Source organism: Schistocerca piceifrons, chromosome 5 (genome assembly GCF_021461385.2).
Source record: "Schistocerca piceifrons isolate TAMUIC-IGC-003096 chromosome 5, iqSchPice1.1, whole genome shotgun sequence".
Lineage (NCBI taxonomy): Eukaryota > Metazoa > Arthropoda > Insecta > Orthoptera > Acrididae > Schistocerca > Schistocerca piceifrons.
In genome coordinates, this window is record NC_060142.1 from 693,666,751 (window position 1) to 693,678,252 (window position 11,502).

An 11,502-nucleotide genomic window follows, 5' to 3' on the forward strand; every position below is an offset into this window, starting at 1 on the left:
TGCGCGTTTGATATTCTCCTGGGTTACAATAAAATTCAAATGCGTCCTGTTGACTAAGAGTAATTAACATGTGATGATTCCTGTTCCAAAGGAGGCATGTGCTAACAGGTGTGAATACTATCGAACCGTCAGCTTAATTCTCTGTAAGCCCATCTTTATCCTGGATGTTTGGGATACCTAGAGCTCGGCTGTTCAGTATAAAATGTCAATTCAAAAACACCTTAAGCGGTCTACAGTTACAATTATATTTTATTTTGTCGCCAGTTTCAGTGTTACATTACACCGTGTTCAGGGCCCCTGATCGACGTGTAGGAAGAATGCCACCGCTTGTAAAATCCAATGAGTAGTCTGCAAGCGATGATCGAAGGGATTGCGTTGTTATAAAGAAATCTACGGATATGGGCTGTCCCCTCTTTGAATTGTACAAGAGGTGTGTTCCTCCTACACGTCGGTCAGGGGCCTGGAGATGGTGTTATGTAACGCCGAGAATGGTAGCAAAATAAAATGTAATTGGAAATAAAGATGGCGAAGGTGTTTTTGATTTGACATTTAGTTTCATAAGTCGTGATTTCAAAAGACTGACACGAATTACTTACAGAGGAAGGGAAAAATTTGGGGTACTGCAGATCTGGGAAATATTGGCACATTAAGAGATTTTTCCTTTCGTTATGGAATCTGTCACTTTCATGGAAAAATTCATGACACCCTCTGTGCCCCAGATTGTTAGACTATTGCAGTACCAGGAAAATCGAAAAATGTTGAACATCTTTGAAATTATATAAACACTTCCCAAATCTGCAACCTGTCGGTGTTTCCCTAAGTACCAGGGTAATTCTGAGACTTTTACAAGGCAACGGTATGAAGTACAGTGAATAAAATTCCTGTTCTAAGTCAGTAATCCGTGTCTTCAGGCCACCAGTGGCCTACCGAGTGGCCATCCGACCGCCGTGTCATCCTCGGTGGAGGATGCGGATAGGAGGTGCGTGGGGTCAGCACATCGCTCTCCCGGTCGTAAGATGGTATTCTTGACCGAAGTCGCTACTATTCGGTCGAGTAGCTCCTCAATTGGCATCACGAGGCTGAGTGCATCCCGAAAAATGGCAACAACGCATGGCGGCCTGGATGGTCACCCATCCAAGTGCCGACCACGCCCGACAGCGCTTAACTTCGGTGATCTCACGGGAACCGGTGTAACCACTGCGGCAAGGCTGTTGCCGGCGCTCTAAGAAAGTGACACATTTTATTAGCTCAACATGTGTCAAATCACATGTACGCCAAGTTTTCGAAAATGGTGTTCAAGCTGCAAAAAATTAAACCAGCTTCATTGAAACTAGAACTCTGTTGATACTTGTTCGTTCGTTTCCTTAAGCTTATTTTAGGGGTTTCCTTTTTAAAACAATAAATGTAGTCTTTTCCAGCCGTTTTGATAATTTTATTGAAACTGTGCCTAAGGTCAAGTTTTCGGGCAAGGTCATAGGCAATTTTTCGCAACTCAGCTACGGAAATTACACAGAGTAATTGTGCCGATGTAGTCACATGGCTGATATCCTTGACTTCACTAAACCTAATAATTTAATGCGATTTTCAGGAATTTTTTCAGTCCATTTAGCACTCTCTGATTGACTGTTTCTTCTCCTCGACATCTGAAATTAGATATAAAGTCTTACTTGAGTCTAAACACCTTTTTTCCTGAACTTTACACCATGCGAAAATAATGACTCACTGTTGACATTCTCCTATATTCGTCTGTCAATATTACTCCACGCGGACGTCATAGCGGAGACCAGACTTTAGTGTCTTAGCTAACTCTCGAAAAGTTACAAAACGCATGGTAAAAGACGCACCAGAAAATGTACTTAGACTATAGTTATTTTTAGCGTAAACAAAAACAATATCAAAATTCAATAAAAATTAATTTTTGTCGCCGCAATAAAACTATGGATTACAAAACCTCATCGCGTCTGCTCCCTGTTTCTGGCACCACTCGCTGTGGTTCACCGCACCTCCCACTGATCACGGCTCTACTCAGCTGAAGAAACGACGGAGTCGGTATTGGCTTGTCAGCGAAGATCAGTTCCGTAGAAATGTATGAACTCGCGAGGTCACATTGCAAATATCACATAACCTAGAAGGCAGCATAAAGAAAAGCACACCTACATTTATAACATTTGTGAGTTTAGATAAATCTTTTGACAGTGTTAAATAGAATACACTTTTTGAGAGTTTGAAAGTAGTAGGGGTGAAACAGAAAGAGCAAAAAGGTATCTGCAGGTTATGCGGAAATCAGACTGTAGTTATAAGATTCGGACATGAAACTGAACCACTTCGGGAAGGAAGGGAGGGAGGGCTACAGCCTCTTTCCCCTATTATTCGGTCTCTATAGTGTCGGAAGTTCCATGCGGCTTTTCGCGGATGATGCTGTAGTATACAGAGAAGTTGCAACATTAGAAAATTGTAGCGAAATGCAGGAAGATCTGCAGCGGATAGGCACTTGGTGCAGGGAGTGGCAACTGACCCTTAACGTAGACAAATGTAATGTATTGCGAATACATAGAAAGAAGGATCCTTTATTGTATGATTATATTATAGCGGAACAAACACTGGTAGCAGTTACTTCTGTAAAATATCTGTGAGTATGCGTGTGGAACGATTTGAAGTGGAATGATCATAGAAAATTAATTGTTGGTAAGGCGGGTACCAGGTTGACATTCATTGGGAGAGTCCTTAGAAAATGTAGTCCATCAACAAAGGAGGTGGCTTACAAAACACTCGTTCGACCTATACTTGAGTATTGCTCATCAGTGTGGGATCCGTACCAGATCGGGTTGACGAAGGAGATAGGGAAGATCCAAAGAAGAGCGGCGCGTTTCGTCACAGGGTTATTTGGTAACCGTGATAGCATTACGGAGATGTTTAACAAACTCAAGTGGCAGACTCTGCAAGAGAGGCGCTCTGCATCGCGGTGTAGCTTGCTCGCCAGGTTTCGAGAGGGTGCGTTTCTGGATGAGGTATAGAATATATTGCTGCCCCCTACTGATACCTCCCGAGGAGATCACGAATGTAAAATTAGAGAGATTAGAGCGCGCACGGAGGCTTTCAGACAGTCGTTCTTCCCGCGAACCATACGCGAATGGAACAGAAAAGAGAGGTAATGACAGTGGCACGTAAAGTGCCCTCCGCCACACACCGTTGGGTGGCTTGCGGAGTATAAATGTAGATGTAGATGTACTGAGCAAGCAGTGAAGGGAACCAACAGAAATTTTGAAAGGAATTAAAGTTCAGGGAGAAGAAATAAAAACTTTGATGTGGTCCGATGACGTGGAAGAGCAGTTGAACGGAATGATTAGTGTCTTGAGAAGAGGGTATACGATAAATAACGACAAAAGCAAAAAACTTGTAAGGGCATATAGTCGAATTAGATCGGATGACACTGATTAATTAGGAAATGAAGTATTGAAACTAGTCGATGAATTTTTGTATTTCAGCAATTAAGTAACTACCGAAGACCGAAGCAGAGGGGACATAAAATGCATGCTAGCAATAGCAAGAAAAGCGTTTCTGAAAAAGAGAAGTTCATCAACGACAAATACACATTTAAGTATTACGAAATGAGTATCAGAGTGCAACAGACATTATGTTTGTTGTGAAAGCCGTAAGAGTTTTATGCAGAAGTTTCGAAATAGTTTGAAAACCTGCTAACATATGGTGCTGTAATCACAATCCATAGTGTCTATAAATAGTGCACCGGAGCTTAGAGCGATTAGTTCCACAGCGGGAATGTGAAAGAAGATTAGCACATCGAATGAAGAGGTTGTTATCATGTACTCCTTCGAACAATGTGTTTTTCGTGAAGAAACAGAATTGATTCTGGGGTTCCGAAAGTCCCCATTTGTGTGAAGCGATACCACTGCATTCTCCTGAATTTACTCTTTGGGCTGCGGTATGCACCAGAGGCATTATTGGCCCTTTTTTCATTAGAGGAACGATCACTAGTGAACGTTACGTTGCAGTTTTGGAACAGTTTGTTGCCACACAGCTAGTGTTGGTAATTCGACCAGGCTCCGAGTGGTTCTTACAAGATGGGGCAGACCACATCACACCGAAAAGGGGTTTAGTTTTCTTGATGAATACTTCGGGAATCGTTGCTGCTGAAAATGTCGTCACTCTTTGTAGAATTATTCAGCAAAATGCAAGGAAATCCGTCCAAAGAACTGCAGTTGAGACTGGTTTGAAGCGTTCCAGCACTCAGAAAGTACTGAGACCGAGGCTACGTATGTGTCCATTCGAAATTGCGTTGGATTATTGCAGACACAGGGATGTATTGGCCTCCATGTTCTTCAGATAACGCTCCTCGTGTCTACTTTTTGGGGGCACACTGAAAGACGCTACCTACTGAACCACCCACCACGCTGGACGAGCTTGGATCGGCGATCTGTGCGTCATATGAATGCATTTCCGTTGAGACATTACAAGATGTGACGGCAAATTTCATTGTTCGTTTGCACCACCTCCGTACGGCTAGTGTTGGACTCTTCGAAAAGATGGTGATCAAATGGTTCAAATGGCTCTGAGCACTATGGGACTTAACATCTGAGGTCATCAGTCCCCTAGAACTTAGAACTACTTGAACCTAACTAACCTAAGAATATCACACACATCCATGCCCGAGGCAGGATTCGAACCTGCGACCGTAGCGGCCACGCGGTTCCAGACTGAAGCGCCTAGAACCCCGCGGCCACACCGGCCGGCAAAGATTGCGATGTGATCGTAAAGATCACAGATGATGAGTTCAATTATGTACTCTGACACTTTACGAGCTGCACAGCTTACAGCGCCATCTGTTAGTAACTTTTCGAACTATTTCGAACCTCTGGATAACTTCTGTGTAGAATTCTTAAAGTTTTCACAATAAACATACCTTTTATAGCATTCGTTTAATGATCTTAGTGTTCCAGATATTTATTTTTGAAATCAGGGACTCCTTCGCTGGACAACCCGGACCAGCATAATGGAAGCCTATCGTTCCACAACCGGAAAGGCAGACGTGATGTTCCCCTGTGGTCTGGCTAATGGAAGCGACCGTCGACTTCGCGTACTGTATACTGAAAAATACCCAGAAAGCAGGATTCCATCTGCACAATTATTCATCTGTCTTTTCCAGTCTTTCTATGATTGGACACAATATACACGGTGGTCCATTATTCGTGACCAGGCCAAATATCTCACGAAATAAACATTTTAACAGGGGTAATGTATCACGAAGCAAATACCGTCCGCACTGGCGGAATGTTACCCGATACCACGTACTTATACGTTTGTTACAGCGCCATCTGTCACAAAGCGAAAAAAGTGGTCCAACTAAAACATTCATATTTCTTTTCGTACTACACGAATATGTAATAAAAAAGGAGGGGGGGGGGGGGGGGTTCCTATTTAAAAAACACAGTTGATATCCGTTTGACGTATGGCAGCACCATCTAGCGGGCCAACCATAGCTCCATCTGGTTTCCCCCTTCAAGATAGACAAGTTTCGTTCTTTGTAGTTTTTTCGTTTGACGCTTTTTGTGAGATATTTGGCCCGGTCACGATCAGTGGACCACCGTGTATAGCATCTTGTTTAGCTATTGCTCACAAGTGCTGATCCTATGTAACAGGAAGCAGATTACATTAGAAGCTCTCCTATTTCTATTACTTCATTGTGTAGGTCACTGATAATAGCAAAGTGCTGATGTGTTTTACAGTAGCGAAGATGCACAAGTGCTCATAGTTCTCAAGATTTGCACTTTACAGCCCTTTTTTACTGGATATTATTTCTTGTTTTAGTCCAAACTACCGCCTCTCAAATTATGGAACGCTTTTTTTAATACCCTGAGCAAGTATTACATCCTGAAACGTGTTTGGATTGCATCCTGAGGTGCAATTAAAGAAGTTCTATGTGTAATTAATTAAAAAATAAATGACAGCGACAGCCATTGAACAATTTTGCGCAACGGAATGAAGGTATCATTTGCAAATGAAATGCCATACATTGGAAGTGTTTCAAAAAGTGGCTCTGAGCACTATGGGACTTAACATCAGTGGTCATCAGACCCCTAGAACTTAGAACTACTTAAACCTAACTAACCTAAGGACATCACACACATCCATGCCCGAGGCAGGATTCGAACCTGCGACCGTAGCAGTCGCGCAGCTCCGGACTGATCGCCTAGAACCGCGAGACCACCGCGGCCGGAGGAAGTGTTTCAACAAAAGCAGCAAAGCAGTTAGTAACCTTGGACAGCGTTCTTATGGTGTTGCCCGCAAAACGTCACATCGACACAAAATTGTTTCACAATTGTACGTGAATATTAAGATATCACTAGCTGCTATGTATAAGGTCTAAGAACGCACATTTCTCTCTCTCTCTACCGGCACAATTTTGGGATAAAAATCAAGTTATGACAGTAAAAAGTTGCGCAACGAATACAACGAAATTTAGCAGTAATAGCGATCCACAGCTACGATGTAATGATCACATTTAGCGCGAATACACAAATAAACCTGAGCATGTACGACTAGGAATTGAGACATACGAAGACATAAAAGATCCGGCGACAGCTCGTAAAAAACTAAGCTGTACTTTATGCAACAAGAAGGCGATAAAGACATGAATTTAGAAAGCTGCACCAAGGAAAAAAAAAGAAGAAGTGACTTGTATCTTACAATAATGCGCTTCTGCTGAGGACATTTATGTTCTTCTTTCGCATGACATTTTGTCGGCGACTTATCCTTGCCACAGAGCTATTAAAACGTTTATTTTTCATTACGTAACAACATAACCAATTTTCTTACGGTGCATGTGTACTGGCTGTTTATTCTATGTAGTTTCTTCCCCTCATCTTAAATAGCATAATGGTTATTACTAACACATTTGAAATCACGTTAAAATATTATGCGCTATATTTATGCTAATTAATGTACAACATTCGGACTGTTCTTTCATATAGATAACAGACTAAAAGAAAATAGCAAATAAATAAATAAATAAATAATGCACTGCCTTTAGAAACAATAATCTTTGTTCGATATGAAAATTTCTTTTTTGCACTAATCGCGGGATGGCAAAAGTTAGGCAGGAGTTACTTGCATACCTGTTTGAGAAGAAACTTGTGAAAAGAACCGTGCAAAACAAAGGTAATTTCAATTGGTATTATAACGTTTTTTGGGCAGTGCCCGAAAGCCAGCCTTTTCGTGGTATGCTGTGGTCAACGGTTGTCATTCCTTACAAATAACGAACACAGAACTTTATGCTGAGTTTCCTGTGCGGATTTAGGCGGCATTTGTTAATACGCTACAGAAAGAATGGGTTTTGCGCATTTTATCAAAATTCTGAATACATTTTTCGTATATGCGGACGTAACTTTGTCATTTCCATACATGTTTAACATCAAATAAACAGTGACAAAAAAGAATGTTCGCTTTTTAATTTTTTTGATACGGATTATTTCTAATTTTTCCCCACGATTTGAAATCACAACGACAACTACGTCAATGGAAACGAGGCATTAGATCACTTTAGAAACGGAGGCAGGGATTTGAATGCGTATTAGGACTAAAGATATATGCTTATAAATAAACGAAACTTAATTACGTTATTTTTTCGAGGTGTTGTTTGAACCTGTGGCTATCTCTCGTAAAATCGAAAAATTGAACGCGAGAGGCTGTACGACAAGAAAAAGAAAAACGCAAAATAAAATTATCACCTTATACAATTTTATAAAACTTCATAGAAAGAAGCCTTTATGTTTGTAATTAAGATGTGACTGCTAACAAAATCAAAAGTATCATGTATCCGTGGTTCTGTAGTGTTTTCTGTGACACACCGCGTAACATGCACACCAAGATCAGGATAAAAGAATAATTGGTTGACTGTTCCATCGGTTCTTGCTAGAATGTTTTCTACATTATGAATGAGAACACACATGACACTGGTATAGAACGTTACACCAGTGTCATACATGTTTTCATTTATAATGCGTGAAACAACATCGAAATCAAAGCAAAATTAGAAATATTTGCAATAAATGGAAATTGCCAATCGCCCACCCGAAACCAGAATGAATAATGACAGAACACAAGACGGAAGAACTTCTGAATGGCTTTGTATGTAACAGAAATGATTTCCTACGAGCCTGAAGGTGATAGTGGTGTTTCCAACGTAAGACTTACGTCAATTTCTTGCCAATGGTGTATGTGGCGAACGAATACATCTTCTCGCAGCCCTGACTTCTTGGTATAAGTTGTGCATGACAGTCTGCAAGAACAGTTCGCCACAGATCGTCCTAATGTTACGGTTTAATGAATAAACGACGATTTAAAATCGTGTATTAAAAAAGATGATACGAATCCAGAAATTATCAATAAATATTTTGGTCAGTCCATCCAACGTACCTCGCAGTGTTGGTGTTTAAGTAACACAATGAAATCGTTCAACGACTTTCCCTTTTCCTTTTATGATAGCTGGAATCCACATGTTTGCATAACAGGAAACATACTATTAAAGTTAAAATTTCTAAACTATCATAACAATTATCATTCTTCTCTATTTTGGGAAGAATGATTTAGTCCGATTTAAATACTGTCTCTATGCAGGTACACCATCGAACACTTGTGCACTCATATTGTCTGTGAAGCTACATTAAGTTCTCCTCCTGATGTTGGGTTCAGTTGTTTTGCGTCCGTTACCAAAGCTGATTTTAATTAAATACGCCAAAGCAGTAATAATGCCAGCGGATAAACGCTCCTATCGGTGCACAAAAAAGCTAATATGCTACTGTTTAAAAGCTTTTGTCTGAAAAGTGGGGTACCGGCAGCCTCATTGCTCCTTCCTCTACACTTTTAAAATTTTTCCCAAAAATTTTATCATGCGAACATATTGGCGCAATCTTTAGACTCTGTCTCTCATCATCACTGGCTCTCTACCGCATCCACCTTCTTCGTCTCTTTATTCCTCTCCCAGTGACACTGTCTCCTTCACTCTTTTCTTAGCACTGTTCCAGTGCCACTGCATCCCTCTCTTTCTGTTATACTGCCATTGTCTCTTACGTTCTTTCTACATCACAACTACTGTCTACTATATTGAAGTATTTATTATTTTTCCCTCTCTTTCCCACCGTCATCGCTTCTTTCTCTCTTAGCATAAAAAGCCAAAAGTTCTGGGAAAAATTTTAAGGCTGCATAGGACGGTAGAGGCATGTGGTAACCCACTTTTCAGTCAATCTTTTAAACAGAAGCTTAACCTTTTTGTGCTTCGCTAGGATATTCCCTTATTTTTCCCGCTAAAACAGAGCACGTTACTCATACTAAAAGAACTTGATGGGACAGTAAATGTAGTTCACGTTTGTCATACTGAAATAAGGCACAACTAATTTTGCACCTCAGATTGGATTTTATGACCAAAAAAATTTTTGAATGTATTTTAGTACTACAACTTGGGGTTCCCAGAAGCCTTGAGATGATAACGGAGGCACTTTGCAACATATTTATACGTGCTGTGGCGCTTTGTGAACTAAATTTCGTTTCACACCGGATTTTACGTGTGCAAGTGGGCTAACTTTGACATTCTGTATCTCTGAACGGTTAAAGATATCAATAAAATTTTCGAGATTGTTCGAGATCGGGGCCTTAGGAATATATCGCAAAAATTACAGCCATTTGGTGTGCATAGCATCTTGGAATCAACGGCTCTGTTTTGATGCCTAAAAGCCAAGTTCTTGCGGTGCTTTTCGATAACGGGCAAAGATTTTTTAAAAAGTGAGAACGGCACTTTAGGTAAATGCCTAGAGAATATGCAGTTAAAATTTGAGCAATTTTCTGCGGTTATTTATTATTTAGATTTCACCTCATACCGGATTTTATGTGGACATTTTACGTATAGAAGTAGGATAACCTGGAGCCTCTGTATCTCGGAAAGGATAAAGATGTCAAGAAAATTTTCAGGTTTGTTCGAGATTGGGATCTTAGGAATAGCATCGTCCACAAGGCTGACAGAGAACATTTGGTACAAAGCCATGCGGAGGGTCTGTATCAGAGGTTCAGACGGTTTTGCGACCGTGCAGGCTGCAGATTCATCTACTTCTGCAACAGGGTGTTGGTGTTTCCTGTCCTAATCAATAGGTCTGGGTCCATTACATACAGGGGGCGACAACGTGGTGGCGGGGGCTGTGTGGGATGGACTGGGCTGTGTTTTAGGTTTAAGGGTATCGGGAAAATACGGAAGGAGGTCCAGTCTCAAAGGTTGTAGTTCAAACAGGGGACGAGGGGAGCCCCAGCAATAACCAGTATTGTAGTTGTAAATTGTCGTGTTGCAAAAGAACCAGAACTCCAAGCGCCAATAGAAAACACTGAAGCTAAAATGGTTATAGGTACTGAAAGGCGGCTAAAGGCCACCGTTCAACCGAATTCTTTACAAAGGACCTCAAGGTGTTTGGTAAGGATAGGGTAAATACAGTTGGTGGTAACGTGTATGTCGCTGTTAGTAGGTCATCTTCTAGAGACATTTAAGTAGAAAGTGTCTGAGATAATTTGGTAAAGGTTATAAGTGACAACCTTATAAAATTGGTTCCTTTTACCGACCCCTGCCTCACTTAAAAAAAAAATAAGAAAAAGCGCTTGAGTCTTACTGTCTCATTTCAAATAGGTATTACACTCATATAATTACATTTGGTAGTTAGGCCTACTTCAGTCCGTATGTTGGCGAAAATACATGATATGTTTGAAGTCGGTAGTGGGCATAAAACGTCATCCGAAATCGTTCTGAATACTTCATCAGAAAATTATTTTGAACATTTAGTTCAGGAGCCCACCCAAAGCGTAAATGGTTGCAGAAACATATCTGACCACTTTGCAAGAAATAATCCTCAGCAGATAGAGAACATCGTGACGGATACAGGGATTAGTGACCACAAAATTGTTATAGCGAGACTAAATACTGTAACATCAAAACCCACCAAATATGGCCTCGAAATGCGTCTGTTTAAAAAGGCAGATAAAAATTCGTGGACGCCTTCCTAAGAGACAGTCTTCATGCCTTCCAATTTGACTACGTTAGCGTTGAGCAGATGAGGTTTAAATTCAAAGAAATGGCACCAACGTCAGTTGAGAGAGGTACATTGAATAAACTAATTAGAGATGACACTGATTCCCCTATGGCACACAAAACAGGCCAGAGCGTTCTTGCAGAAGCAACGAAAAAAGCAGGCCCAATTTCAAACACCTCAAAAACCTCCAAGATTGGCGAAGTTTTGCACAACCTGAAAGTTAGTCCGAACGTGAATGCGAGATGCTTTTCATAGTTTTCACAACGAAACTCTGTCTCCAAATCTCGCTGACAATCCAAAGATATTCGGGTCATGTATATAAAGTACGAGTACAGCAGCACTGCGGGACAGTAATGGTAATGTTACCGATGACATTGTTACTAAAGCGGAATTATTAAATACTGTTTTCAGAAATTCCTTCACC

The 11,502-nt window shown here is 40.8% G+C and overlaps 1 pseudogene; it reads right to left on the reverse strand.

Moving 5' to 3' along the window:
• Positions 1-1,098: 1,098 nt before the first annotated feature.
• LOC124799639 lies at positions 1,099-1,216 on the reverse strand (annotated as a pseudogene).
• Positions 1,217-11,502: the final 10,286 nt, after the last annotated feature.